Source organism: Cyprinodon variegatus, unplaced genomic scaffold, assembly GCF_000732505.1.
Source record: "Cyprinodon variegatus isolate N-32 unplaced genomic scaffold, C_variegatus-1.0 Scaffold1156, whole genome shotgun sequence".
NCBI classification, from domain to species: Eukaryota; Metazoa; Chordata; class Actinopteri; order Cyprinodontiformes; family Cyprinodontidae; genus Cyprinodon; species Cyprinodon variegatus.
Genome location: NW_015151609.1, coordinates 48,126 through 74,775, shown reverse-complemented (window position 1 = coordinate 74,775; position 26,650 = coordinate 48,126). Strand labels below are relative to the sequence as shown.

General features: G+C 37.7%; 1 protein-coding gene and 1 long non-coding RNA gene across 3 annotated transcripts in view; one reads left to right on the top strand and one right to left on the bottom strand.

Annotated features, from left to right (window-relative positions):
- The window catches only part of arl15 (ADP ribosylation factor like GTPase 15), a 123,653-nt gene that overhangs the window by 80,282 nt on the left and 16,721 nt on the right, over positions 1-26,650 (top strand). The gene's annotated exons all lie outside the window — the stretch shown is intronic.
- On the bottom strand, positions 10,189-25,575 carry LOC107101809. Its single transcript, XR_001482098.1, has 4 exons — positions 25,456-25,575; positions 21,264-21,446; positions 11,027-11,105; positions 10,189-10,875 (listed from the first exon to the last, which is right to left on the bottom strand). It is a non-coding gene; the product is annotated as an uncharacterized LOC107101809 (long non-coding RNA).

The window sequence follows — 26,650 nt, the reverse complement described above, 5'->3', positions numbered from 1 at the left end:
TAGATCAGAAAAGTTTTATTTTTGGTTGTTTTGCAGAAAGGCATCTTAAAATCAGGAAGAAGTGGCGAAGAAGAGAGAGACAGTTTTTCATATGAATTTTCTTTGATATTCAAGCCAGATAATTAAGCCTCTCTTTTAACTTGTCTCCTCTTTAAGACCTCCAGATATGCCTGAGTGTTGTCAGACAAGGTGTGTTGCAACACGCCTTTCCATGAGCAGCTGTGCTCATTTATGCCTGGAAGTGCGCACCCGCAGAAATCAAACAGTTTTACTTTGATAGACTTTCTTGGGAATCATTTTTCACTTCGACACTTGCTTTGTGGTTAATTCCCAGCTCACCCTCTGGAATGGAGCTGCACTCTGGTTAAAAATACAAATAAATAATGCATAGAAGAAGCAGTTTACATCTTCTGCATTTTGTTCAGCTGGATTAAAAAAAATATATATTTTTTAGAAAATACTGTAGTGTCAAAGGAAGTGATAAAACTTTTTTTCCCTGTTTGTTTTGAGGGGCAAGCCCATTGTTATGGGTGAATTGTGACAATGACAAATGGAACGCTTCCTGTCTGCTTTTTTAAAGGAAATCTTAATCTTGAGAGGTTTTACCTTAAAAACTGTAGATCGGCACAGAGATTACTCTGAGCAGGCTGAAGAAAAATGAGTTGGCTAAAGGAAACAGTAGCTCCAAATGAGAGTGGGTGCTGTGGAACAACAACATTGCCCCAGACATCCCCTTCTGCTTATCTCTTTGCCCATCATCTGGTTCTCTTTTATCCACACACCAGTGACATCCAGGCCGCACGCATTAGGTTTTAAAACACTTCTATATGGTAGGCATGTATGGACGCAGCCTTCTCAAGATATGACAAAAGTGTTGAGAAAATGACAGCTGCTTTACTTTTTATCAGGCTGTTACAGTTTGGTACTTGTAGACTGAGTAGACTAAAAATACTGTCTGCAGGTGCTCACAGTACCTCCTTTCTACGTCTCACCATCCTCACTTTTCAGATGTACGAAGGACATGCTATTGAGCAGTCTTGTGTGGGTATAAGCATAAGAATTTTTTCTTTGCTAGAAAATACAAAAGTCTTACTAATAAAGATTTTAATTTCAGTAAGACATTTATGCGTTTCAATAATGAATATATTCATACATAGATATATTCATTTTATTGCTATTTTACATATTTTATATGAACAAAAATCTTGTATTGCAAGGGAGACTATACAGTACAAGGATCCTTTCTGCTGCCTCAGAGGGTTGTGGGTCAGTTTGCCCTTTTGGCCAATTCTTATCCTTGATGACAGTTCCTCTGTGCGCATGTCTGCTTCTTATCCTCAGGTTTTAAGAAAAAACTTGCTGTTTATGAGTCTGGTAAGGTATTTTGAGAGGCCACAGTTTTAAAATCTAATATATAAGGATAGATTCAAAACTGCCACTATGCTAGGTATCTCTTTTGCCAAGATTACCTCTAAGACTGACTGCAAAATGTTTAAAATAAACCTTAAAATACTCTATGATGTAATTAAAGGGCCTAGGTCAGTCTCTTCCTTTTGTTGATTTTAAATGACATGCCTATGTAATCAGAAAGAGACTGTAGTTTAATTTTCATAAGGGGTGTTTAAAGAAAAAAATGTCTGGATAGAACAACATTGTCAGAGACCAGGATTTCCGGAATAATGCTTTTTGGGCATTCCAGGAAAATAACCCTATGCCATCAATGTAGCATGAACCTAGAGATATCATGTGTTGATTGGTTGATGATGCTTTATTGCCGCACAATCAGAACTAGGCTATGTAACATTGCCCTAAAAATGCTGGCAAATCCACCAACCATTGGGTTAGAATTAAAAAATAGGACGAGTCAAAGCCCAGACCTATATCCTTTTGAATAGTGTGAGCTGGCTTAAAATAGACTGTACATGCAAGAAATTCCTCAAACATTTCAAAGCTGAAGGGTGAGGAGTGAGGAAAACCTTTCCAGACTGGTAGATGCTTACAAGAACCTTCTGACAGATGTGTTTTAGTCAATTAAGGTGTGACTAGTGGACTTGGGTTGCTTAGAGAAAATAGAAATGTCCGTATTATGAATAAATTCTTAACAATATTTTATCACTGAAAGTTGCACTGCCTTGTTTGTTATAGTACCTGCTGCAAAGATGCTGTATCTGCAACAAGATTCACTTACCTCAGCATACCAAATGTCTGAAATGCCGGACATGTGATGTTTTTTTTTTATTAATCTGCTAATAATAATTTGACCAGTTTGGTCCACTAATAGAACTTAAACAGAGCTTTAAAATCTTACCCCAAATTTTCATGTGACTACAAAGTTGAAAATGCAAACATATGTTGTAGTCAATCATGGCAGGAAGGTAATTGTGTTGTCCTTAAACAATTGCCACCTGTATATTCATATGAGATCTACAAACGAGGTGTTTTCTTTTTTTTTTTTGACATTTTTTGGTTCTTAAAGTTTCGCAAGATCTGCTACATTATTTATTTATTTATTTATTTATTTATACCCAAGTAAGAATCATTTTGAGATTTGACCATGAGAATGAGATAAGAGTCTTACCCTGCAATGGAAAAATTTTGTTGCCTGGAATTAACACAGGTTCAGAATATACTTTTATGCTGACGTTATGCCCTCCACAACATCAAAGCTTCTGTTGTTAAGCATCTGCATTTCATCTTTCTATCACTGCCTCCAGATGCTGTCCTGCAATACCTTATCTGTATTTTTTTTGTCTCCAAAAGCATAGAATCCTTTTGTGGGTTTATTTCTCCCCATAAAGCCACTTTATTTACCAATGTTTTTTATTTTTTCAAAAAAATTGACAAGGGAGCAACTAAAGCAGGTATTCTGGATAAAGCATTAAGGAGTCCAAGCCTCACAATCTCTGGCACTATTTCAAAAGATTAATGACATGAAGAATATATGGCTTTGTCTTTTTATAGAAACCAAGATTTCCAGGTTTGCTACAAAACCAAGTCTTTTTCTCAAGACTAAAACGTGTTTATCTGAGAGTTTCCGCTCACAAATTGGTAGGATCTACTTCATTATCTTTTGTTAAATATCACTGGACCTGTAAATTGTTCTTCTACTGTATCATGCAAATTTTTTTTCAGTCAATTGAATACTTAAGGTCATCTATGTCTTCCTTGAAACCATCATATTCAGATTGATATGCCAAAGTCTCCTCCTCTGTTGTAGTAGGACTAATAGATCTTCTGGCTTGTCAGGTAAAATCAGTGTAAAGCTGGTGCCATGTGACGTCCCTGCCGGCTTGCCAAAAGCTAATTGTGCTAATTGGCGATCACCAATCCTGTAACAAGGCTTTGAAGGACAACCCACCGACACAGATGAAAGCACTAAGATTTGTCTTGTGTCAAGGACTTGTTGGTAATCGGTGCGTCTGCTGACCCGAAGGCCAGGAGGGTAGGACTGTGTTGAAGTTTTTGCGGAAATTGAAGCGGATAGAAGACAAATCCTCCCGTATGGGTGTTCCCACAAATCGGGAGCTAGATTCTAAAAAAAAAAAGCCCATCTCTCGAACTTTTGCTTATAACATCTTTTCTCACTATTTGTTCATGTTAAAGAGAAACTTGTTACACATGATCTCTTGAATTAATTTGCAACCATTTAAGAATGGTGTTATCTAGACTCAGAAGGTGAAGGTGATTCCAGAAACCAGACAGAAACTATTCCAAGAGCTTTACCAGCCACTAGGTCCTTTCACTTTTCCAACTTTAGTTGTCTGAGAGCCTTAACTCAGAGTTAAGGCTCAAGCATCTATTTGTTGCACTATATGACAGAAAATATGAGATTATTCACCAGTATGCTCTTTTAGTTCAACTCATTTGATTAGCATTTCCAAAGAAATAAATATATATGGGAACCTGTGGAGGTACAAGTCTGAATAAAACAATCATTTAGTCACATTAGTTCAAAAATCTTTTTTTACTAATTGGCAAACATTGTACTTCTATTTTTTAGGCTAAGTTAAAAATTAAAGTAGTAATAACCTGGTATTTTACCTATACAATCCGTACATATCTTTAATCATGTTTAGTAATTTGAAAATTAAAGCCTGGTTCACACTCACCTCAAGCGCCAAAAGTGACGCAATTATACCGCCCCCTGAGCACGGACCGCGTGTGTAGCCTCAGCGCTAGGTCGTGCACATCCCAATTTTCGTAGCTTGGTGCACCAGCCTTGTTCCGAATGGGAGGATATAAAGTTTTCCTCCTTGGACAAGTTAGCCTGTATTGATATGGAATGATGCAGAGGGTTCATGTGGAGCATTGTGGTTAAATGCATTTGATGTTACAGTTTATTAAGTGACTAAATTCGGCAAATGGGGGGGAGTTTATTGGCCAAACTTGTGGTACAAACAAGGATTTTAGTTTCTGTTTCCATCACATGCAGCATAAAGTCTGAAACAGCTACCCATAGCATACAATGCATTTAGCTTTTATTTAGTAAATCAACTTTTCTTTTATATCAGTTATTTAAAGAAAAACGGTATGCATGGACTTCACAGGGACTAGTTTCCACATCGTTATGTCTCGCTATGTGCAGCAGGTAAACCTACCATTTTATTCACCTGTTTATTTCTGTTTAGCTGCTATGAACCCACCTGCTATTCTTATTTATAGTATCATTTTTTTTAAGAATCATAAATTCTTAAATAACAATACTGCTTCAAGATGATGAGCTGATGTTGGAATCCTGGTTCGAGCAAGCCAGGCTAGTGTTAGCAGCCTTTCATGAATTATATAAGTCGAAAAAGATCAAGTTTTATGGCCCAAACAAACAAACCAACCACTTTCAAACTCTGGATTTTCAGCAGGCTTTAACTGTGGCCAAACACCAACAAAGGTTTTAACATGAAAAAAGCCCGTTTACAGGTGAAAGAACTGTTACATCAATTTTTTTAGCTAATGAGATAATTGTGAGTTAACTTTGAGTTATTTTTTCACTTTGAATCAAACAGAATTTCATAAAAATATCATATTTGTTACATGTTTAGTTTATTACATGACATATATTTTAGTTACTTCAAATTTGCACATTGTATTTATGTTTTACTTCATGCTGCCAATCTAACCGTGTATATTGCATTTCATAGCATTTCATTAAATTTTGTATCTCTATTAGGCATAAATTGCAGTAGATCATACTTTCCTGATCGGATGTATATTTTCTTCTTTTTATGTTGGAAATCCTAAAATTTCGCCTTTTGATGCCTCCACTTAACATGGAAATATTAATAGGGGTTTTGCAACCAGAATAATTATATTGCAGATTTGCATTCTAGCAGCGTTTGACTGAAACATGTTATAGCTGTCAGTTATCCGAAGGGCTCAGCTCGTTTTCAGGAGATTTAATTACGGTAAAATGTTTGACCTGAGTCACTGAAATGAGTTGGATTAGTTATCTACACTCATCATGTGTGAACTCCAATATGTCATTATTTTATTCCTTTTTTTCCCCTTTCCAGATGTGTTTAAATTATGTCAGAATGCAGTTCTATACCATTTGTTTATTCCATTCCATTTGTTTAGGTAAACAACAATATGTTTGCACACATGTAATTCTTTTTATTATGTCGCAGTTAAAAGCATTTATGTGATTGACTTTAAGGGGGAGATGTGCTCTTTAAGTTTGTAAAATGCAGCATCGTATCTTAGAAGGGGTTAAACTCTTAGAGCCAGAAACCAAACGAATGCACCGAATTCTTGGCAATTCTCTTTTCCCCAGTGCAATGTAGCTACATGAACATGTAAACTGTCTGAGTTTTGCAGACATTGCTGCAGGGCAGAGGGAATTACACTGTCACACAGAGGATATGGAGCTGCCGTGATATCCTCTTGGCACATAGTTGAAGACCATCCAGGTGGAAACTGGTATGCTCTGCCAGGAGCAATGAGAAGAGTGAGGTAGCTGCGTGGGAGGTGCTCATCTGCATGGGCAAGCAATGTCTTTCATGTCATGTGTAACACTACTTTATCTGATGTAACTATCAAAAATATCTAAGGACTATATGGTTAGATGTGTGGGGGGTGGTAGTGTTTTGGAAGGTTCGCTGCATGTGAAGGTAAGGTTGTAAACACATCTATCAGGATGGTTTATATTTGGGATATTGAGGGTAATTAGTCTATTCATCCTCATTGTCTCCTTACCGGGGCGACAGTTGCGTTGGATGTAGGAGTTTGCCCTGAAATCGAAGGGTTGACGGTTCAAGCCCCGACTCCGACTTTCATTGTCGTTGTGTCCTTGGGCAAGACACTTCACCTGCATTGTCTACTGATGGTGGTCAGAGGGCCCGGTGGCGCCAGTGTACGGCAGCCTCGCTTCTGTCAGTGAGCCCCAGGGCAGCTGTGGCTACAATGTAGCTTGCCACCATCAGTGTGTGAGTGTGTGTGTGAATGGGTGAATGAATGTAGTGTAAAGCGCTTTGGTCAAGCCCCTTGACTTGAATAACGGCGCTATATAAGTACATGACATTTACCATTTACTTTACACTTTAACCTAAAATTAAGTATAAATCATGTTTTGATAGATTGATTGACTTAATTGATCTCACTGTGGAGAAATGGACTCGTTACATCAGCTCAAATATTCAAAGAAGAAGAATGTGCATGGGATGTATACAGTATATACATTACATCCACATATGATAGCATTTCTTTTTTTATGAGAATGACTCAAACAGACCTTTAAAAAAATCATAAAAAAGGCAGAGGCAGTTGTATGTGTGTGTGTGTTTTTTTTTTCTAAGAATTTCTTAGTCTTTTTTGAATAATTATGTTGTGTTTCACAGTTGGACTGATGGATTTCCCTCCTTTAGGTTTGAAATACATTTACCTGAATTGTTAATATCTAAAATTCAAATCACGTTTGTTATCATAATTGCATATCCAGGTTTTTATCTTTTTCTTTGGAAACGTTTAAACTTAAAATTATTTGTATATGTTGAAGCTGAGAAAGCTAGTAAAAATGCTATCGTTGGAGAAGCCAATCCAATTTTATTTTCAAATAATCTATGCAAATGGAATGACTTAATAAACACAATAAAAGTTTAAAAAAAGAAGAAGATAATTTTTAAATTTTCCAAGCACAGTAAACTGAGGCGTCTGGTCATCTCACTCAAACCTTTTGACATTCCGCCTTGATGCAAACCATTGCCAGACCTCCAGAAGCCATTAGGTCTGAGGCAGAATTGGAGGATTTCTGCAATGGCTTCACTTTTTTTTCTCTCCCCCAAACATTTCTAAAACCCACAGTGAAGTTCTTGAAAATGTCTGCTCTTATTGCTAATGGCATTACTTAAAAAGAGCTGCTGAGTAAAAACAAAAACCAAAGATTCAACTGCCAGAAGTTAAAACTACAGCTCCAAAAATCACTGTAGATGATTTTTTTTGTTGAACATCTTGAAGAAATATCAAAGTTATTCATGAAGGAATCCACTCTTTAATCACAAACAGCCCTCTTTAACTCTATATAGCCTAAAACCCGGTATATAGTTATAGCCAACTTGTACACAGACACGCCTGATTGCTGTGACAAATTTCTCCTAGATATAAAGATATGTGGCCAATAGAGCTTGGAAACCAGGTGAGCGAATGCCTCCAGCCCACTTGGGGATGATTAGAATTGGACTACTATCTGTAACATCCTTCAAGTGAGAGAAGGCGTCATGCTTCAGGGGTTCCTGAACCACCCTGACTAATGCTTTCTACTCCTTCAATCTGAATGCTATTAATCCATCTTCACATCAATTCCAGTTGCAACCCATATAGATGAAAAAAAAAACATTTGGTCAAGCATTTAGAATCCATGTTTCAAATAAGCTAAATGCGTCATCCACATTTTCATTAGAGGAATAAAAAAAACAAAAAACAGTTGCTTTATTTGGAGAGAATTTCAGTGAGGTCCTTTGCTCGCGGTTGTTGTTTTCAGTTGGTCGGTACACATGGGCCCCCCATAATTATTCACGGGATGAAAAAGTGATCTGCTTCTGGTTATACTGCTTGTATAATCATTGATTCATCACACCATGTGTGTTTACACAAATTATTTGAGTGTTGTCATGTCTGGATGCTGTTTAGATCATTTGATCCTTCTTCACGTTCAACGCAGACCCTAGAAGCTGAGTGTAGAAGTGGGTTTTCTTTTGTCCAGATGTTCTATTGTTTTTTACTCTTATTGGGACCCCCTTTTAAATGAAAGCAAAAACAAACAATAGAAAAATGAAGCAGCAATAATATTTTGGTTATCTTTAGTTACCTGTCATAAATAACATGAAATAGTGTAATAATGCTAAGACAGTCAGTCTGTCTGCAAATATAAATCAAATAAGGTGTTTAGATCTGAGCAGCTGCTACTTCATTAGGAACTCTCATTACTAACTCGTTTGAGTTATCGCCACAGACATGTCAAAGGCTTACTCGTTACTGCTGTGTGCTACAATAAGCAGTATTACTGTTCCATTGGTGTGCTAATCGCCGCGAATGACAGACGAATCCCCTAGGCTGTCTGTGCCACATGAGACGGTCTTCCACAGCTTCCTGTGATCTGATTTACCCTCCTCAAAGAGCTGTGCAGCATCAGAACAGAAAGGAATACTAAAGCTGTATTGTTTAACAATCCATTTTAGCTGGAATTGATCAACTTTACCACAATAAACAAAACTCGGTCATTCAGTGCCAACAAAAATGACTTTGATGTTCTACTTCATCAAGGTACATGTAATAATCAGCATGCTGGTTCTAAGATCAATGTTATACCTCACCACTTAATGTAATGCAATTTATTTAAATTACACTTGCCCATTCTTTTAGAGCATCATTTTTATTTTATTATATTTATTTTAACCACATGTTTGGGATACAAAATCCTGATGATATTTTTTTGTAGTTCCATGCTGCGACGAGACATGGGCTGATGTAAGATTCCTGATAACTTCAATTAAAAGTATCATGATGTAAAGTGACATTTAAATTAGGACCGAAAGAGTTAATCAGATAAACTAATTTAGAAATCGATTAATCGTTAATTGGAGTATAGAGACTCTAAAACATAACTTTGGCTGACAGTGCAACTCACTTAGTTAAGTAATTTTACCAAGATTGTAAAAAAAAGAAATCAATGTCAATATCCTCTATCCAGAATTCCTCAAGTGGAAAAGTTTGAGTTTCACCTGGTTTACTTTCGTAAAAATATTTATTTAAAGAATCTTTGGCTATCTGATTATTAATAGATTAATAGAAAAAAAATATTCAACTGATTAATCCATTTGCAAAATAATTAGTTAGTTCCAGCCCTAATTTAAATCTAAAGTTTTATGACAAAATCTATGTTTTATTGAAACAGAAAAGTAATAAACCTGGGTATATACTATATATGCTGACCCATGTCGAACTGCAACTCTACCTTTATCCTAAATCAAACATAATGGTAATTAAAATTATTTTATTGCAGTTTTCACCTTATTTGCAAAGGAAAACAGAAACTTTATCAAGAACAGAATTCTTCCCTCGAGAATCTTTCCTCTCTCTCGAACTTTTCTGTCGAGGCTGAGCTTGTTAGTGTGAACCAAGCAACCTGGCCACCCAGCTCCAGTGTCCTCGTCTGTCCCCGTCAAGCCTCCCCTCCCCTCTGCTTCCCTCCTGTGGTGCCCTCTCTGAGGGCCAGCTCCCTGAACCCAAACAACAGCACCATTTGTTCTGCCAGGGCTGGGAATGTACTCAACCATCTTTCACCGCTTCTCTGCCAACCCTTAGATGCCAAACCTGTGGGCCCGAATGTTTTCACCCCCTTTTTTTTTTGCCGTGTTTGTATTTATATAAAGGAAGTGTCACTAAGAGATTTAGCATGGGTTTATTCGATAGCGGTATTGTCATGTTTACGTTTGAATAGAACAGTTTCGCTTGAATTGATATCTATGACTTTGATTTATACCATCCAAAAGATCTATAAAACATTGTTAAACTATTCATCTCTGCTTTCACTTTACAAAGTGGAAAGTTTATACAAAGTAAGAATATATATCTTTTTTTATTGTGTTTTTTTTTTTTTTTGCAAATTCTTTAGTGTAAATATATTAAAAGCATGCAATCATTTCTACAATTTCAAGGGAAAAGATGTCAACATTTATATTTATATCCAAATTATTCTACACTTTACCAATGCTTCACAACAACATTCTTTATTGCTTTAATTGTTACACTTCTGTTATTTTAACTTGAGCCAACAAAAAACAAACAATCAGCTATTTGCATTTAGGCTCCCAGTGCTCATTGGAGACAAACAGGCCATGGATGAGATGTAAATGCCTCATTGCCCAGCGGCCCTCCATCACTGTTGAGTGAGAGACGGATGGGTGAGATTATGTAAACACTGGGTAGGGGTCTAAGCTACTTCTCGCGGTGTTGAACCAGCGTGGAGCTCTTCAGACTGCTGTTGAAGGACTTAAAGAAAACAAAAGTCTCTGATGGCAATCATTCAGTCCTGGAGATCCGGTTGTAGCTGTCACTTCAAATGGTTCGGGATGATGAGTTGTTCTGTCAGAAAAACAGGAGTTGAATCAACAGCGGATAAGGATTTTCACACATTTATCCAGTTAGGTTTAAAGGAAAAGTCCAGTCAGTAAGGAATAACCAAGGGGTCATTATTTATACCTAAAACTAATACGTTTGTGGTGATTTAATAAATTTAGCGTTAATCATTAAAAAAATAAAAACAATATTTTTCATCTTGATCACTCAGTCCAGTACTGGCCAATCTTCCGGCAGTTACGTCACGGTGCAGTAAGCCTGGCGCCATTCTCCCCGCTTTACAAGCAAAATCAATGGGAACTACTAGATCTGCAATCAAAAACAATTATTTTAGATTTCAAGAGGACCTCACCATTGAAATTTGTTTAAGTTATAGTTAAACTGACAATGCCAGCGTGCATGGCATTTGGATGTTGTAATACATCGGGTAAAAGTGAAAAAAAAATTTTACTTGTTTCACCTTTTCAATTCATGATCCACCACGGACGGGTTCGTCATTGGATTGCCAACTTGAAGAGGGAAGATTTGACATCGAACTTCTGGCCAGAGGAAAAACATATCATCAATCTGTTATTCTCTGCTTTGAATAGTTCACGGGTTGACGCCATCATGGATAATAGCCTTTTTGACAAACACCAGATACAGCACTGGGACTTGCTCAACAGCCGATACCGCACTGTGACGTTACAAACCGGTAGGTGGCAGTAATGTTCTTTGACAAACATGGATGACTCCAGTAAAGCACATTCAAATGAAAATGACTAAATGAAAACACTTATAATTTAATGAAAAGTATGTAATAATTTCATACTTAAGGTACTTTCACAAGTTTGTATTCTGAGAGATTCTCAGAGATCCAATATGAAACTGGGTTATGTTCAGCTTCACCATTCAAAGACTCTAAAATCTAATCTGATCCCTGAACACGCTACCAGGGCACTGGTACTTACATTTGGACATACTATTATTTCTTTAATATCAGTACTGGTGAAGTGTTAGGTGAGAAAATTAGGTTGGAAAAAGCAGAGAGACGCAAAAAGCCGTATGAAAAGAAGAATACTTTCTAAGGCCTTTAGACGTCCCCAAAAAAATATAAAAATCCACTGGACTTTGTTTGAAGTTCGAAGACGTTTCGCTTCCCATCTACGAAGCTTTTTCAGTTCAAAATATGTTTTAATTAGTTTTGATTTGTTTCAACATTTCAATTTGTTTCATTTTGAATTGAAAAAGCTTCATAGATGCAAAGCTTGGATGAGTTGTTTTTAATATTCTTTTTTTGGAATGACTATTACCTGGATGACAGAGAATCTTCACCAGCGCCTTTAGACGTCATTTACTCTGGATGGTAAGTGCAACATTTTCAGGAGATACCAGAAAGGGTGGATGAAGTACAGCTATTTCATCCTTAATGAACTATGCTGGTTTAGTAAATATGAGAATCCAGACATAAGTCCTGGCTTTAATAATGCTGGCCTGCTTCTCGCTGATTTAACATGCTTAAGCCAGTTATAAGTGTTTTTTGTTTGGTTTGTTTTGTTTCTTAAACCCTGTTATACAGCATTTGCTCTCATGCTCCCATTACCATTGGTCACACTATCTTTTCCCATTATCAAAAATTTACCAAAATCCAGAGATTGAAAAGACAATTTAGCTGGAAAAAATCTTCTTAATACAATTCTGTTGTTTTTGTTTTCTATAAAATAGTCATTCAGACCAGACAAGCTAATTGTGTCATTCCATGTGACTAACATGACAACAGAGAGGCGGCTTAGGAGGGCTTCCTTGGCTGAGCAGAAAGAATGTAGATCAAGGAGTAATCGGCTCTATCTGCGACATTAGCCATGAAGGAAGTCATAGAGGATGTACCCTGGCTTTACAACTCAGAGGGGATTTAACTGGTGCTCTTCTGTTTCTGTAAATTACTCATTTCACTGAATTTGTTTTTGTTTCTTATCTAGCATTTGATTTGGCCATGGATTTTTATGACGCATACTAAACTAATGCGTTTCAAATGTCTCAAAACAAGTCTGCAATTTATTTCTTGTAACATCTGAGTCATTAAGCTAAAGTTTTATCTTAGATCCATTTAATATCTATTTATCAAAATCACATCCAGATAAACAATCTGCACGTACTTAAAAAAAAAAAAAAAAAAAACAACAAAAAACTTTATGCACAAAACTTTTTTTTTGTGTATAAATAGAAATATATCTTGTAAACAACTCCGCCATCTGATCCCTGTACCCCCTCTCTTTCCAATTTTAGAACGGAGTGGGCCTTTAATAGGGATCTTCCTGCTGGCATGTTCAGACTTGTTGTATACTTTTGCCCATGCCCCTCGTAAATCACAGACATGTCTTTGAAGGCATATGGTCATCTTTCAAGCAAACTGGGAAATGCAATTCTCTGGGTCTTGTTCTTGTCAACAGTTACCATGACATATATCTTAATATAGTTACGAATCCGCTGCCTGTGGCTTTTTCTGTAGTCATGATGCCATGAGAACAAGATGCATGTCCATGACCCCTGTGCCCCATCCTTGTGTCGCCCCTGCATTTATCTGCAGCTGAACCAGAGAGGAGAGGGTGCATTTTTCAGTATTTCCATGACATGAGACGCTGTGCTGACATTTGCGTATTTATTGATAGCTCATTTATAAAAAAAAAACACAATTAAAATGGGAAAAAATAGTCCTGAGATGTCATAAAGTTTAACAGGAATAGCAGTGCTGCATGCTTTCAACCAATACTTTATGTTTTGCTTTCACTATTTATGCCATATCATTTCCCTGTTATGTACTCTGAATACATCACATAAAGATTTTTTACATTGTTTTTTAAGATGGAGGTGGTGTAATGGTGACTGGCAGTAGCGGGAGGGAGTTTATATTATGATTTTTTCTGAAAAAAGAAAATGTATCCACTTTGATATCTGGTTAATATTAAAGAAAGAACTATAAGCTGTGTTTTGATTTGTTCTAACTTAAATGTGCTCCTAGACATGCTGAGATGTTTCATTCTTCCGTGCAGTTCGTCGCTCACTGCAGACAGTATTGTGTGGGACTTGGCAGACACCCCCTGAAGCGTCTTTTGAAAAAGGTTACCTTGTTTGCCCCTTGAGCTATTTTCGCCTCTACCTTTCTGCCTGGACTTGCCGAACTGTGAAAAAGAAAAAAAAAAAAAAAATCCTCACAAGCCTCTCCTCCCCGAGTCTCCCTCCCCTTCACTTTCGGTCATGACATCACAATGGTCAGGTATCAAAACAGTAGAAGGGCTGTCTGGTTGATAGCATTATTCACACACCTGCTTTGAGGTATGTTCCTAAATATTAACTCCGATAGATCGGACACATAGAGGAGGATTATTTGAGCCAGGAAGGGTTACACCTCAGCTTTAGTGCTTCTATTATATTAAATACTTATCTTATTTAATAATTTAGTCCTAAGACAAAAGCTGCAGAAAAGACTTGTTAGTTTTAATAAAATGTTAGCCACCCTAAAAACAGGTACTGTTTTATGTATTATGAAAAGAAAAACCCTGTAAATTCTAATTAAAATATTTTAGATTATAGAATAGCATTCTCCAAAAGAAACGTCAGCTGCTGCCATTATCCATTTTTTATTGGTCCAAATTTGGTTAAAAAACAATAGTCTTTACAGAGGCCTAATCATTTTAAACCTATAAAAGAAAATGAAAAAAAAAAAAAAACATATTTTCATGTTACTTCAATTGTGTTAATTTATGTAGTGCCCTCTACAGAAATCCCTCACACCGAGCATGGATGCTGCAACAATGGAAAGAAAAGACTCCCTTTTAACAAGAAGAAACCTCCAGCAGAACCAGGCCTAGTGTTAGCCGCCTGCCAAAGCCCAATAGGGGTTCAATGAGAGAGAGGCAGGCATACAAAACAAATATAATAGCACTGATTAATGTGTACTCTCTCTCGGTTTTAAAAGGTAATGGTAAACTAGGTCTAAAGATGGCTGTGGGAAATTACTAGTCCACTACTTTTTCATCCACTAGACGAGAGTTTGACACTCATCTAAAATGGCATAATCACTATATAGGGCCCTATATATTAATCACTATATAAGGTCCTACATAGTGATTAGCGTGAAAATTCGGACAGCCATGTGTCTGCTTCATGGACTAAAACTGCCAGCATAAAGAAATATTCTCCAAGTGTTTGTCTTTATAGTACTTACTATTTCCTTTTTGAGCTTCAAAAGGATTTTTACAACAGTCAAAATCTTACCTTTGGGAATTTACCAACTCCCAACAATAAATCTTGCCAGAAGCCAACAGATAAGTTTGTCTTGATACAGATATGTTTCGGACCAATGAAATGCAGTGACGTGTATGAAATCAATGGGTCAACTAGACGCAGAAGGCTGAAGCAAAACACCGATAGCTTTCCTGGTTTTAGCTGGAACACCCTCTTTTTTTCTTTTTGAAAAACGAGCAAGTGTATGTGATTTTTGTCTTTGTGAATGTAAAGCTGTTTACGCGTTTCTCTAAACTGAATTTTTTTAAGCTTGATCAGTTGCTCCACCAGATGTAAAACAAATTAAGAATGTGATATGTCAACAGCTACTACTGCTGCTGTGATGGCTAAAATTTGGCATTGGGAGGCAGGTACCCAATAAGCTAGTGAATGTCCCTCTCTTTTGCGAACAATTTCTACATGAGGCTTTCCGGATTGATACCGTATATGATTCAAATTGAACTACATGTTTCAATCTGGTTTATGCTTGGTTAGGCGAAAATTAGCAGACATACACATTGTGGTACCGCATCTCCATCTGTTGGCAGTACATACATACTCACGCATCCATCTAAGTACTACTAATGTCTTATCTTTCTTGGCATTCAATTTTCCTTTTTGTTTGTTTTTTTCCATACGTCCACTGGCAAATCTGCAATATCATACCTCTACTGTAGTCTTGTAATGGTTAATACAGACAACACTTAAGTCTATTAACATATAGAGCAAAAGCAAAGTTAAAAGCAGAAATAAAATAATTCAACAGAGCACTTTAATCTTAAAGCCCACCAGAGTTACAAACAAAGGCTTTACTCTTGGTATAGTCAATTTGTGAAGTGATAGTGTGTGATTTAATCCCTTGTTTAGCATTTGTTGAGTATTTTCATAAAACACTTTTAAAGAGTTTGACTTTGCCCAAACTTTGCTCTCAATGAAGAGGTTTTAAGTAGTAGTACTTAAATGGAGAAATAGAAATATATATATACATATATGTTTTACTAGAAGAAAGACTTGGTTGGATTGGTAGAAATAGACACGTTGTTGCTCTGAGCATTCTAACTGTCAAGTGTTAAACAGATTAACAGCCATGGGGAAGAAACTGCCTTGGTCATGGCTGGTGTTTATAGATCTCTGTGATGCTAAACTAAAGGTAAAAGTCTGAACAGTGTGTGTCCAGGATGTGTTGGATCTGCAAGAATGTGAGCTGTCCTTTCCTTGACCTTAGACCTTGTACAAATCTTAGATTGACAGAAAGGGAAGCTATTGAGGTCATTTTAGCTCCCTTTTATTAACAATATATTCTCAACGTAGAAAGTTACCTGAGAAAAATTAAAGTTTTTATTTGTTAATGATTGATTCCGCTGTAACTTCTGCATTTAATTTACCATTAAGCTCAAAATCATATATATCACAGGTAGCTATGAATTTCAAATTATCTTCATTCAACCAGTAATTCTATTAGGTTTTCATCATTTTAATAAAAATAAATAAATTTCCAAAATTATCCATACAATTCTCAGTAATTAGTGGAAGTTCTCTATCGTCATTATAGTGGGGCTGAAAAAAATAGATTGATTATGGATAACTGTTAATTGAAATAATTGACAGCTAAAATAGCAATTAAATCATTGTTAGCTGGAATATATGGACTCTAAAACAGGATATTTACTGAAATAACAACCCACTTAGAGCAGTTATTAAGCCAAAACTTTTAGATTTTTGCGCAAAATAAAAATTATTTAGATAAAACCAGCAGAAATTCTGATTCTAGTTTGAGTCATGAGTGTCAAATTATACACCCTTCAGCTCCGCAAAAGGGTTATAACTGGATACGTTTAAGTTGCAGGGTCCATACATTCTATATATATGTGCAACATTTCATTGAGTTGCAACAAAACAACTGTTTAACTTGTGTTAATTTTAAACGGGCGTTCTCTGGTGTCCAAATATGGGCTATACAGGACTGGATATAAGCTAAGGATGCGTTAGGTGATGCTTTTTGAGTTTATCCATGCCTGCAAGCTCAGTGGATACTGCTCAGGTTGGACCGGTCATCATCAGTGAATGAAAGACATGTCGGGGATTTTGACTAAGCCCCTTTACACCTAATGAGGGCTAATAGTAAATTGGAAATGGTCTCTGATGTGACATGACCAGAATGACCCTGAGTGGGCTCACTTGTCAGGGCCAGCTTAGGGTTCTGCTCTTTATTTCCACTTCTTGGTCCCAACAGCCTCTTTGAGAACTGTCTGTGTCCTGCATCGTTGTTTTTCTGTCTTCCCCATTGATATCTTAAGGCTCCCCAGCTCTCGAAAGAGTGTGGATACAGATTTAAAGCACAAGTAATGGCTTTTACTGGCATTATGTGAGAAGACCTGATTAACCTATTTTCCACAATCTTGACAGAAGACATTTAAATTGTTTTTATCCTTCTTCCTGTTTCCTTAAAACACCTACTTGAGCAGCTGTTGTGCAGACATGGATATCAGCAATTTAAAAATTGTATTGTTTCATTTTTTGTTTGATAATCCTAGCCTGTGGAAACTTGGCATCTGTTTCTCACCTGTGGAGATGAGCTGCTCGTCCCTGACAATAGAGAGGATGGCATTCCAGCTCTCACAATCATCGCTGAAATCTGGGATGCTTAACGGAAAGGTCGTGATAATCCCTTGTAATTGAGGCCTTTTGAAGTGATAAATCTGTGTTGAGGGATTTGTATTGTGTACCCTGACATCCACACCAAAAAGTTACATTCACATCACAACTGGAGTCTCTTACCCACAAATTATCTGTTGGAGCCATATATATTTTCAGCATTATTGTGTCTCTTACAGTTGAATGGGGCAGGTGATAGCCCTGTAGTATTTCCATCCAGACAACACACCCAAAGTCTTAGAAAAAAAGATGAAAGGTTTGAAAAAACAACCAGACATTAAAAATAAGCTGTCCTTCACAAATAAATAAATAAATAAGCAGCTGCCAGGTTTCAAAACTTCCAGTACCGACATAGAGCCCACTCAGCAAATCTTGCCTTATCCAATTTGATTGCACTTTTTCATCTCTTATAAAAATATTTACTTTCCTCGGGGGAAGGCTCAGCTTAATGAGTCATAGCTAATTTACTGATAGAATTACAGAGATGCATTCTTTCAAGGCTCTCACCTTTTCTACTGCTATTAGATACTGTAAATGTTGCACAACAGAATATCATGTTACACGTAGCCAATAGCCTCTGCTCTCAGAGGGATTTCGTCACCTCAATTAAAGACTTTTTGGACTCCTTTCCCAACCTAAAACATCCCCACTGCCATGAAAACAGAAACACTTGTCTTTTATTTGGGATTTTCCACCAGTGGGACAGCAATTTCCCATATAGTACATTTTCAGCTGCATTATTAAAAAAAGGAAATCAAAATGACAAATTTCATTGACTCTCCTGTGCTTTTCCATGACCTCTGACACCCATGCTGTATATTTTGATAGAACAATCACCTAGCATTTTTTGTCTCCTTCCATACAAATTGTGCTCTCCCTGGTATACTTTACCAACACCCACCTGGTGTACTCCATTGTTTCTGTGAACAAAATGCAGCCAAGCCATTATTTTTGGAAGTTTTTTGTTTTTTTTCTGTGCTTCAAAACTCAAACAATGATCACAGTTAAGTTTAAAAGGTTGCTGCCTCCAAAGTTGTTTGTAATTCTTGAAAATGTTATTTTAAATCACCTTAAAACCACAAATTTTGGTGGGGAAATGGAAGAACAAGATGTGGCGTTACCCTACATGAAGGGTTCCCAAATCATAACCTTAAAAAAAACTACCATCCTGAAACTTTAAAAGGCAACAAACCTCCAACAAACCTGAAAGAAATGACTGAATTGCTTTTGCTTCAGGTGCTTTATAACCCATTTACACTACCCTTGAAAAACCGATCCATGCCGAGACCGGTCCTAGCTCGGATCAGTTAGCCAAGTTCTTACGACCGTTTACACATCAAGCTATCTCGGTTCCTCGACTCCTCGCCTCCTAGTGACGATCTGCGGTATTACTGCCAGTATTGAAGGAGGAAATCAAGCAGTTGGTGGCGGTAATGCACCAAAAGTTGTTTCCCAACCGCCATAAAACACAAGAAGAAGAAGACGAAGAAGGAGGGAATCAAGCAAATCAAAATGGCGGCGCCCGTCACATTTAGAAAGTTATGCTTGATTATTATTGCTGTACGAGGGTCAGGCGAAGACGGCAACCTTTCATGGATGTTTATAGTTTTTTATAGTTTTTCTTCTTCTGTTTTGTCTTGGTTGGCAAGCAACTTCTGGAGGGGCATTACCGCCAACTACTGGAATAGAGTGTGAATCGGGATGTGCAGCCAGATGGAGATGACGCATTCTGCTCATGTACTCTTGTTATCAGAGAACTGAGCCAGGGAAAAACCGAGCCAAGCCCACCTCTGGAACTGGTCTGCAGTTAGCTCGGTTCGGTTGTGTCTAGCTCGGTTCGGTTCAGTTTGGTTTCCATTTACACACGATAAGTTATCTCAGTTACTGAGCTCGGACCGGTCTCGGCACGGTTTTTCAAGGGTACTGTAAATGGGGTAATGGTGAAGTGATGCACATCAAGGTTGGAGCAAAGTAGCTCTTTAAGTCTGCAGCTGGGCCTTCCTGCACCAAACTGACTCCTGACACAAAGTTAGCATCAGCAGAGCCATGGTTCTTTTTGATCTACATACAGAAAACAACCACATTGCTCAGTGTGAGCACCAAATCCATGCTGTAAAACAAGGTCGTGGCAGTATGATGTGAAGTGGATCCTTATTTAACAACAGCAACAAGGAATCCTGTATGAATGAAGGAAAGACAATCCTGAAACAGGCTGTTAGAGGTTTGAGAGCACCTGAGATTTAGTCCATCTATATTAACATGTTTGAAAATGTTCTAAACAATTTAGTTACTTTCAGCTTATTCAGAATAACCTTCTCCTTCCTCATTAAACAAAGAGACTTAAATTCAAATTATCTGAATGACCTGGCTTACCCGACTAGATTATAATATCTAAAAGGATTGCTTCCTCTTGCAGCATAAACTGTTAAATCTAATCTATAAAGTTTTTAGACCATGAATAAACTACCAAAAACATCCACAGATATTAGCTCAGTAAATTTATTGATAATAAAAATATCTGTTGCTTTTGCAGTAATAGACAAAGTTGGCAAAAATAAGTTTTCTTTGAAATATGACACAAATCCTTCCAAGCCACAGCATGTTCTCCCTCTGTGCAATAACTCAGTGTTCCTACATCCAGATGGTCTCTTCAGAGTTACAACTAGTTCACCTTTTTTATTTTGGCCATTGTGCACTTAGCAAAAACCTGCACTGCCAATTGAGAATAGCTCCAAGAATGTGCCATTTCAGAATGTGTTATCATAACTTTTGTTCAAACTGTGTTGGGGAGCGTCCAAGACGGAAGTTGGTAGTCAACCACTGTCCTCTGTCACATTTTCACACATGGTGAACTCGCAGGTCCTGGCACACATGGGCGGTGGCTGTGCTCAGTGACTCATGTGGCGCCCAGTGTCTGAAACTTTCGTCAAACGTCTGGCACATGGTGCCTGTGTGTCATTGCAGCCTCTGACGCTGGTGGCTCTGAATGACCAAGTGGATGCTGATTGGTTGTGTTGAAGATGAGGCACAGGTACGAGCCAATCATCTTGCCTTTAGAAGGAAGCAGCACACTGTGAGCAACTGCAATACCAAATGGCTCTAACTAACTTGTTAAGATCACCCTTTACAATGCCGTTAACTTGCGTCATTACCGGGTGATAATGTTCAAATATGCCAACTCGTTTGGAATAATTATCAGGAAGAAAGTTAAATATTCCTCCAAAAATAGTGTTCTCCACTTTAACCATTTCCTGACAAGTGCTGTGTTCGACAGCCTATGCAGTCTTTTTAGAATCTAATTATGACAGAACTTCATGAGCTCTTGGTGAAATGTGATTGTACTCACTTGCAGGAAGGATTAGGGATAATAGGATTTATTTGAAATTGCTTTGTGTTTAAAAGTTAAAATCTGGTTAAGTTCTGCTGTTGAGAATTTGAGACGTTTCTGTAGTTTCTGTTTAGTGCTCCTAGACTGAAAAAACTGACAAGACAAGGGATCTAGTTGAAAAAATAGTCCTTAAAGCTTTGAATGAAAGGTTTTTGAATAGAACAGAGTTAAATATTATTCTCTTGTGAATTGAAAAATGAACCTGAGTGAATTCTGTTAACAAAGGAGATTGGTGTAGAGAATCAAAGTAGCACTGTAAAAATAAATTCTTATAATAATGAGAACGAACGAGCATCACCCATATCTGGTCTGCCCTGTATTAAAAAAACAGGCATGAGTTATATTTGAAAACTTCTCTTTAAGTAAAAGATGTCATAAAAAAAAGACTTACAAAGAAGACAGTGAGAAAGCCCCGTCCTTGAGCACAGATGCCTTAAGGGGCCAGCCTGCTGCCGGTGCTGAGAGAACAAAACAAACTCCTCTCAAAGCAGGCCCTGATAAGAAGCACATCTTTAGGAGAGACAGGGTGTCCTGGCACAAAGGGTGCAAGTACTTCATCTTGATGGACGATCACCTGTTTTAGCGAACACAAAACAAAACATGATATTGAAAAGTCTGAGCTTCTTTCAAGATCCTGTCCCAGTACAGTTATGATATTAAAGCTACAGTGTGTAATAATTACAGGGAAATACAGTCAGAAATGTAATATATTATACATAACTATGTTATTTATCATCATCTACGAGCTCAGCCTCTTAACCTTAATATTTGCGTTGCCTTAGAATTCGTTATTTATAATTACATAGGAGCGGGTCTCGCAGCCATGGAGGCAAACATCTTTGCGCTACAGCAGCGCAGAGCCAACAAACTAGCGATTGCGAGATCGCCCATTACACTCGAAAGTAACTACGGCAAGTTGAGAGAGATGAACTGAGACGGTACTGAAATTTATACCCTACACAGACTAATGAAATACTATCTGTAAAATTATCCATGTAAACAAACCTCATCACTTGAGAAGGTAGGTGATGCGGACGTCGTGGAAGACATTTTGTCCCGTAACGCTCGCCGTACTGTTGGGAGGGAGAAGCGGTGGGGGGGAGATGTTGATGTTGCTGCGGTCTGCAGTCTGGATGTTAGATGTCGCTGAAAATTACACACTGTAGCTTTGAGACAAATTGGCCAATCTGAATGTTAACTGAAGAACAGGATATGATAGGTATGTTTAGACAAGCCTTTCTTTAGAGATTTTCAGCTGCATCTCTGCAGTCGGCGGTATAAAGTACCTCCAGGGACAACCCAAAGACGCTCTCTTCTAGAGCTACTCCTGCAGGGTTAATGCTAGCACAATTGCTCTTTGCTGATTCTCACTAATCAAAAAAAGTGTTGTTTTTTTGTTTTGTAAGAAAGTTTCTGCTCTGGTTGATGAATGGACACACTGTAACTTGTTTTCCCCATTGGGGACAATGAATTTACAGCATGAATAAGTATTCTAGAGGAAAATGTGAGGCTATCTGCAAAACAAATGTTTGCAGACCTCAGCGGACACGAGCCTACCTGTTGAACCTTAATTTGTACTAAAGCTTTGTATTGTTCTGCTTTTGAAGACCGAATTATTTTATGTGGAGTGACAATAATTCTCTTTAATACTATGACTCGGAAAGTTTGATGCCCGTCTAGGAGGGAAAACTTGAATCCTGTCACAAGTGCGTGGTGTTTCCGTACAGGATGATCTCAGATGTCACAGTGCGTGATGGGTGTTTTCCATCCTAATACTGTTTCCGTTTCCCTTTTTTTTTTTTGGTTTTTGGATAAAAGTCTGGTGATAATAACAAGCCCAGAGGGGGGCCTGATTGCTCAGCTCATCTAATCACTGATGCTCATGACAAAAGTGATGCTTTGCTTAACGCTGCACAGCGTGTCGGCATTGTGTTGGCTCGCCCTTTGGTTTTTCACATACCTCATCGCCGGAATAAACTGCAGTGGGTGCTTAATCACTGCAAGGGCGGTCTGTTAGATATGACCTGCCTTCATTTTTTCATCTAGATTTAATTATTGACAATCAGTAGCAGAGCGCTTTGAGTTCCTTAAATGGTTTTCCTTCAAAGGTAAATACCCAGCAAAAGTAAAACTGAGCCAGAATCATATTTCTTCTTTTCTCTGCAGAAAGATAATTAAGGAATATTCCACAGGGGGCTCTTTGCCAGTCGTGTAAAGATGAGGTCATTGTGCTTTATGAAAAGATTTTATTCCCTTAGGCTGGCAAAGATTGTGAATAATGGATACTGCAATGCAAGTGCAGCAAGCATTTTAAACCGACAAATCTTAAACTATAGAAATTTCCTAATAAAGGCTTTCTTCAGGATGCCAAATAAAGACAAATCTTCCCTAAAGTTTGAGGTCCAGCTGCAGCTATGAAATTGATACAGCATCTTCAAAGAGACCATGACATTGTCAGAATTAAAAAAGCTTCCTGGGTGGGAAGCGAAACGTCTTCTAATTTGGAAACAAAGTCCAGTAGATTGTTTTTTTTTTTTTTTCATTTTCTTTTTCTTTTTTGGCATGGACATAGTGTTTTCATTAATATAATCACTGGTAAGATTAGGAAATGAAGAATAAAGAAAAGCATTCATGTGGAGGTGGTTATCCATTAAAATGTGAAATAAACCTCGTATACTTCTTATTTACGGATGAGATCTACAATTAGAAGCGCATAATTTCCTACACTGTACATAAAGACATTTGTCTGACATACAATTAGATGGTGCTCTTTCTGGTTAGTTATGCTTAACCAAATTTATTTAGTTTCCTAAATGCCAAAACAATATAGATAATGTTTGGTTGATAGATTTGTTTTTAGCAATCATGAGATTGGGAGGTGTAAATATTTTTTGTAAGTGTGCTGTAGAATTGTCTTTTAAACTGCTGGATCTGGTGCAGGTGTGAATTAATTCACATGAACCCTGCACCAGATAAAAACACCTGACTATGACTCAGTTTTCTAGCGGGTCATAATCAGCTTCCAAACAGAATCTGGTGCAGGTTTCCTTCTGTTGTGAGGACAAACTGGCCTTAATCCAACCCAACTATTGAATTAAAACATCTTTTTTGAAGCAGGGCCTGCACATGTTGTACTGAACTCATACCTGATGTGCCATCTTTTGGCACACAGAGCAAATCCTCTCCTTTGGCTTGGAACATACATTAACCTACACTGGTCTAAAACTAGAAATAAAAGTTCAAATAAGCTGTTAATCAGTCTAATAAGAATTTTGCAGCTGTTATGATGGTGCCAACATGTTAAACAGAAATGCAGCAAGCAGAACTTTGATGATAGTTTTCCTTCTTTTCTGGATCTGAACTTTTTCCCATCCTAGCCATTCCTGTCCAGTGGTAGCAAAGATAGTGGCATGGCTTTGTTTGCAAGTTGCGAAAAGTATGTTTTGAAAGTGAACTGTACTAAAGGAAAACAAATAATGTCCAATTTTTGTCCAGCAAAAGGGCTTCCTGCTTTCTAAAGGACTGAGGTCAGATCCTAGTGATGGCCTCTTTAAATGGTTAATGGCCTGCACTTGTAGAGACCCTTTTTCAAGTTAGGAGACTTGAGCAAAGGGTTTTACACTATATTTAGGCACTCACCCATTCACACACACTGATGGTGGCAAGCTAGGTTGTTGCCACAGCTGCAATGCAGGTGAAGTGTCTTGCCCGAGGACACAAAGACCCAAAAGCCAGAGCCGGGGCTCGATCCGACAACCCTCCAGTTGCAGGGCAAACTCCTGCATCCAACAGGCCAACATGTCCTTAACCGATGTCTTAATTAACTTGGTCCTGTGGTTATGGTTCTTGTTTATTTAAAAGACAAATTTTTGCCCAAGATTTTACTTCTTTCTTGTTATTTGTGATATTGATTTAAATCTTTATGATTAACATGTGTTTTGTCACTAGTTCCTCCTGCAGCAAAACACTCACACATGTTCCTTTGGCCCACATACTTTCTGATTAGGACTGTCTTCTTAAGCTTTCCCCTTTTCCTTCAGATGTAATGACAGTCGTAATGGGAAAATCCTTTTTTTTATCCTTCTTTATTTTTGTCTTCAGCGAGTCACAGGAAGGCTCCAGAACCCATCTTTGCAGAAGAAATGAAAGAAAAGCATTCATGTGGAGGTGGTTATCCATTAAAATGTGAAACAAACCTCGCAGTAAGATGACAGGACCTCAAATAATATGCAGTAAAATAACCAATTAGACGTATACAGAGCCATAATTTTATCATTTATTTCCTAAATTGTTTAAAAGCTTTTTATTTTCTGTGTATGCAACCAATTCTCTTTAAATGTTCTAGAATTTATTACGGGTAGATCATTTTTTTATTCCTAACCTTCCTAAAACATGAAAGTTTAGGCAATGCAGGGTGTGTTATGATTGTAACTGTATGTGGATGCATGTTGCTGTGATTTAGATTATATTCCCCCCGTCTATGCTGGCTGTGTAGATGAGTGATGGAGGTGCTCCGCTGGAGGAAAGGAGATGAACAGCAAGAGAGTAGATGGGGATGTGGGGGGGCACCGCAGCTCACTGACCTTGACAATGGAGCCACAGCCTAGTGACTCTCACAGCTCCCACAACACCGTCTCCTTCTCTCTCCTCTTCTTCTCCCGCTCACTTGTTTTTTAGCCATCCTTTTTTTCCCCCCTTTTTTTTCTTCTTATCTTCTTTCCTATCTTTGCTGGCTCTGAGCACATCCACCCTGCCGGTGTCTACGGCAGACAAAATACACTGCTGCTACTTCTCTGCTGCAGCTCCCCCCCTCCTCTTACCTCATGTCTGCTCTCTTTCCAGACAAGCGGGTTTAAAAAGTCAACTGCGTATTGAACCGTCTAGACTGAAGCTGGTCAGCATACCAGCCCTCCCCATCCCCCTGCTCCCTCTTCAACCCCAGACTTGTGAGTTGCTGGCTGTAGATGAAAAATGGACCAGGAGCATATGCCCTTGCTGAGCTCAAGTGCTGAATGGCTCCATGACCGCATTCTGTGAGCAGACTGACCATAATATAATAACAAAACATGCAGGTCTATCACTTAGAATGTCGGCTCAAAATTAAAGCACTGCAGTTGATAAATTCAAAGAGTGAAATCTGTATATCAGGTTTCATCTGTTACACTCCTTAAGGTGTGTTTGGTGTCCTGGGTGTGTTAAAGTAGAGACATATACCTGAGTGAAATAATTAAATAATAAGCAGGAATTTGTAGAACAGAGAATGTAATTCATTCATTTGATTCAGGCGTGTGGAAGCAGGAATACATTTAAAAGGTGCCAAACATTAGACCTCAAAGTCTGGAATTGCAAAAAGAACAAAACGCTTTCATAATGTAGATTGAATACAAAATTGTAATAGTGAAATTGTAATTTTTTGGGGTGTGTTTCAATTTATTTCTCATAATTTTGAAGATTATAGGTTAAAGACAATAGAATAATTATCAAAATCCAGTTTCTCAAAGCATTAGAACATTTCATATAACTAGTGCAAATATATTTTTTAACACAGAAGTGTTGGATGTTGGTCATATTACAGCCTACACAAACCATGGGGAAGACTACTGTTCTGGTGGTGTCCTTCAGGGAGTTGTTAAAATTATCCAGCATAAGCCAAAAACTCTGATTCTAAAGAATAGTGTTATTTGATTATTGATTTATTTATCTTTTTTATGGGCAAACAGCAACTTTTTGTGTTCACAAGGAGAAATTGGCTTGTGCATGCTCTTGCACACGTTTAAT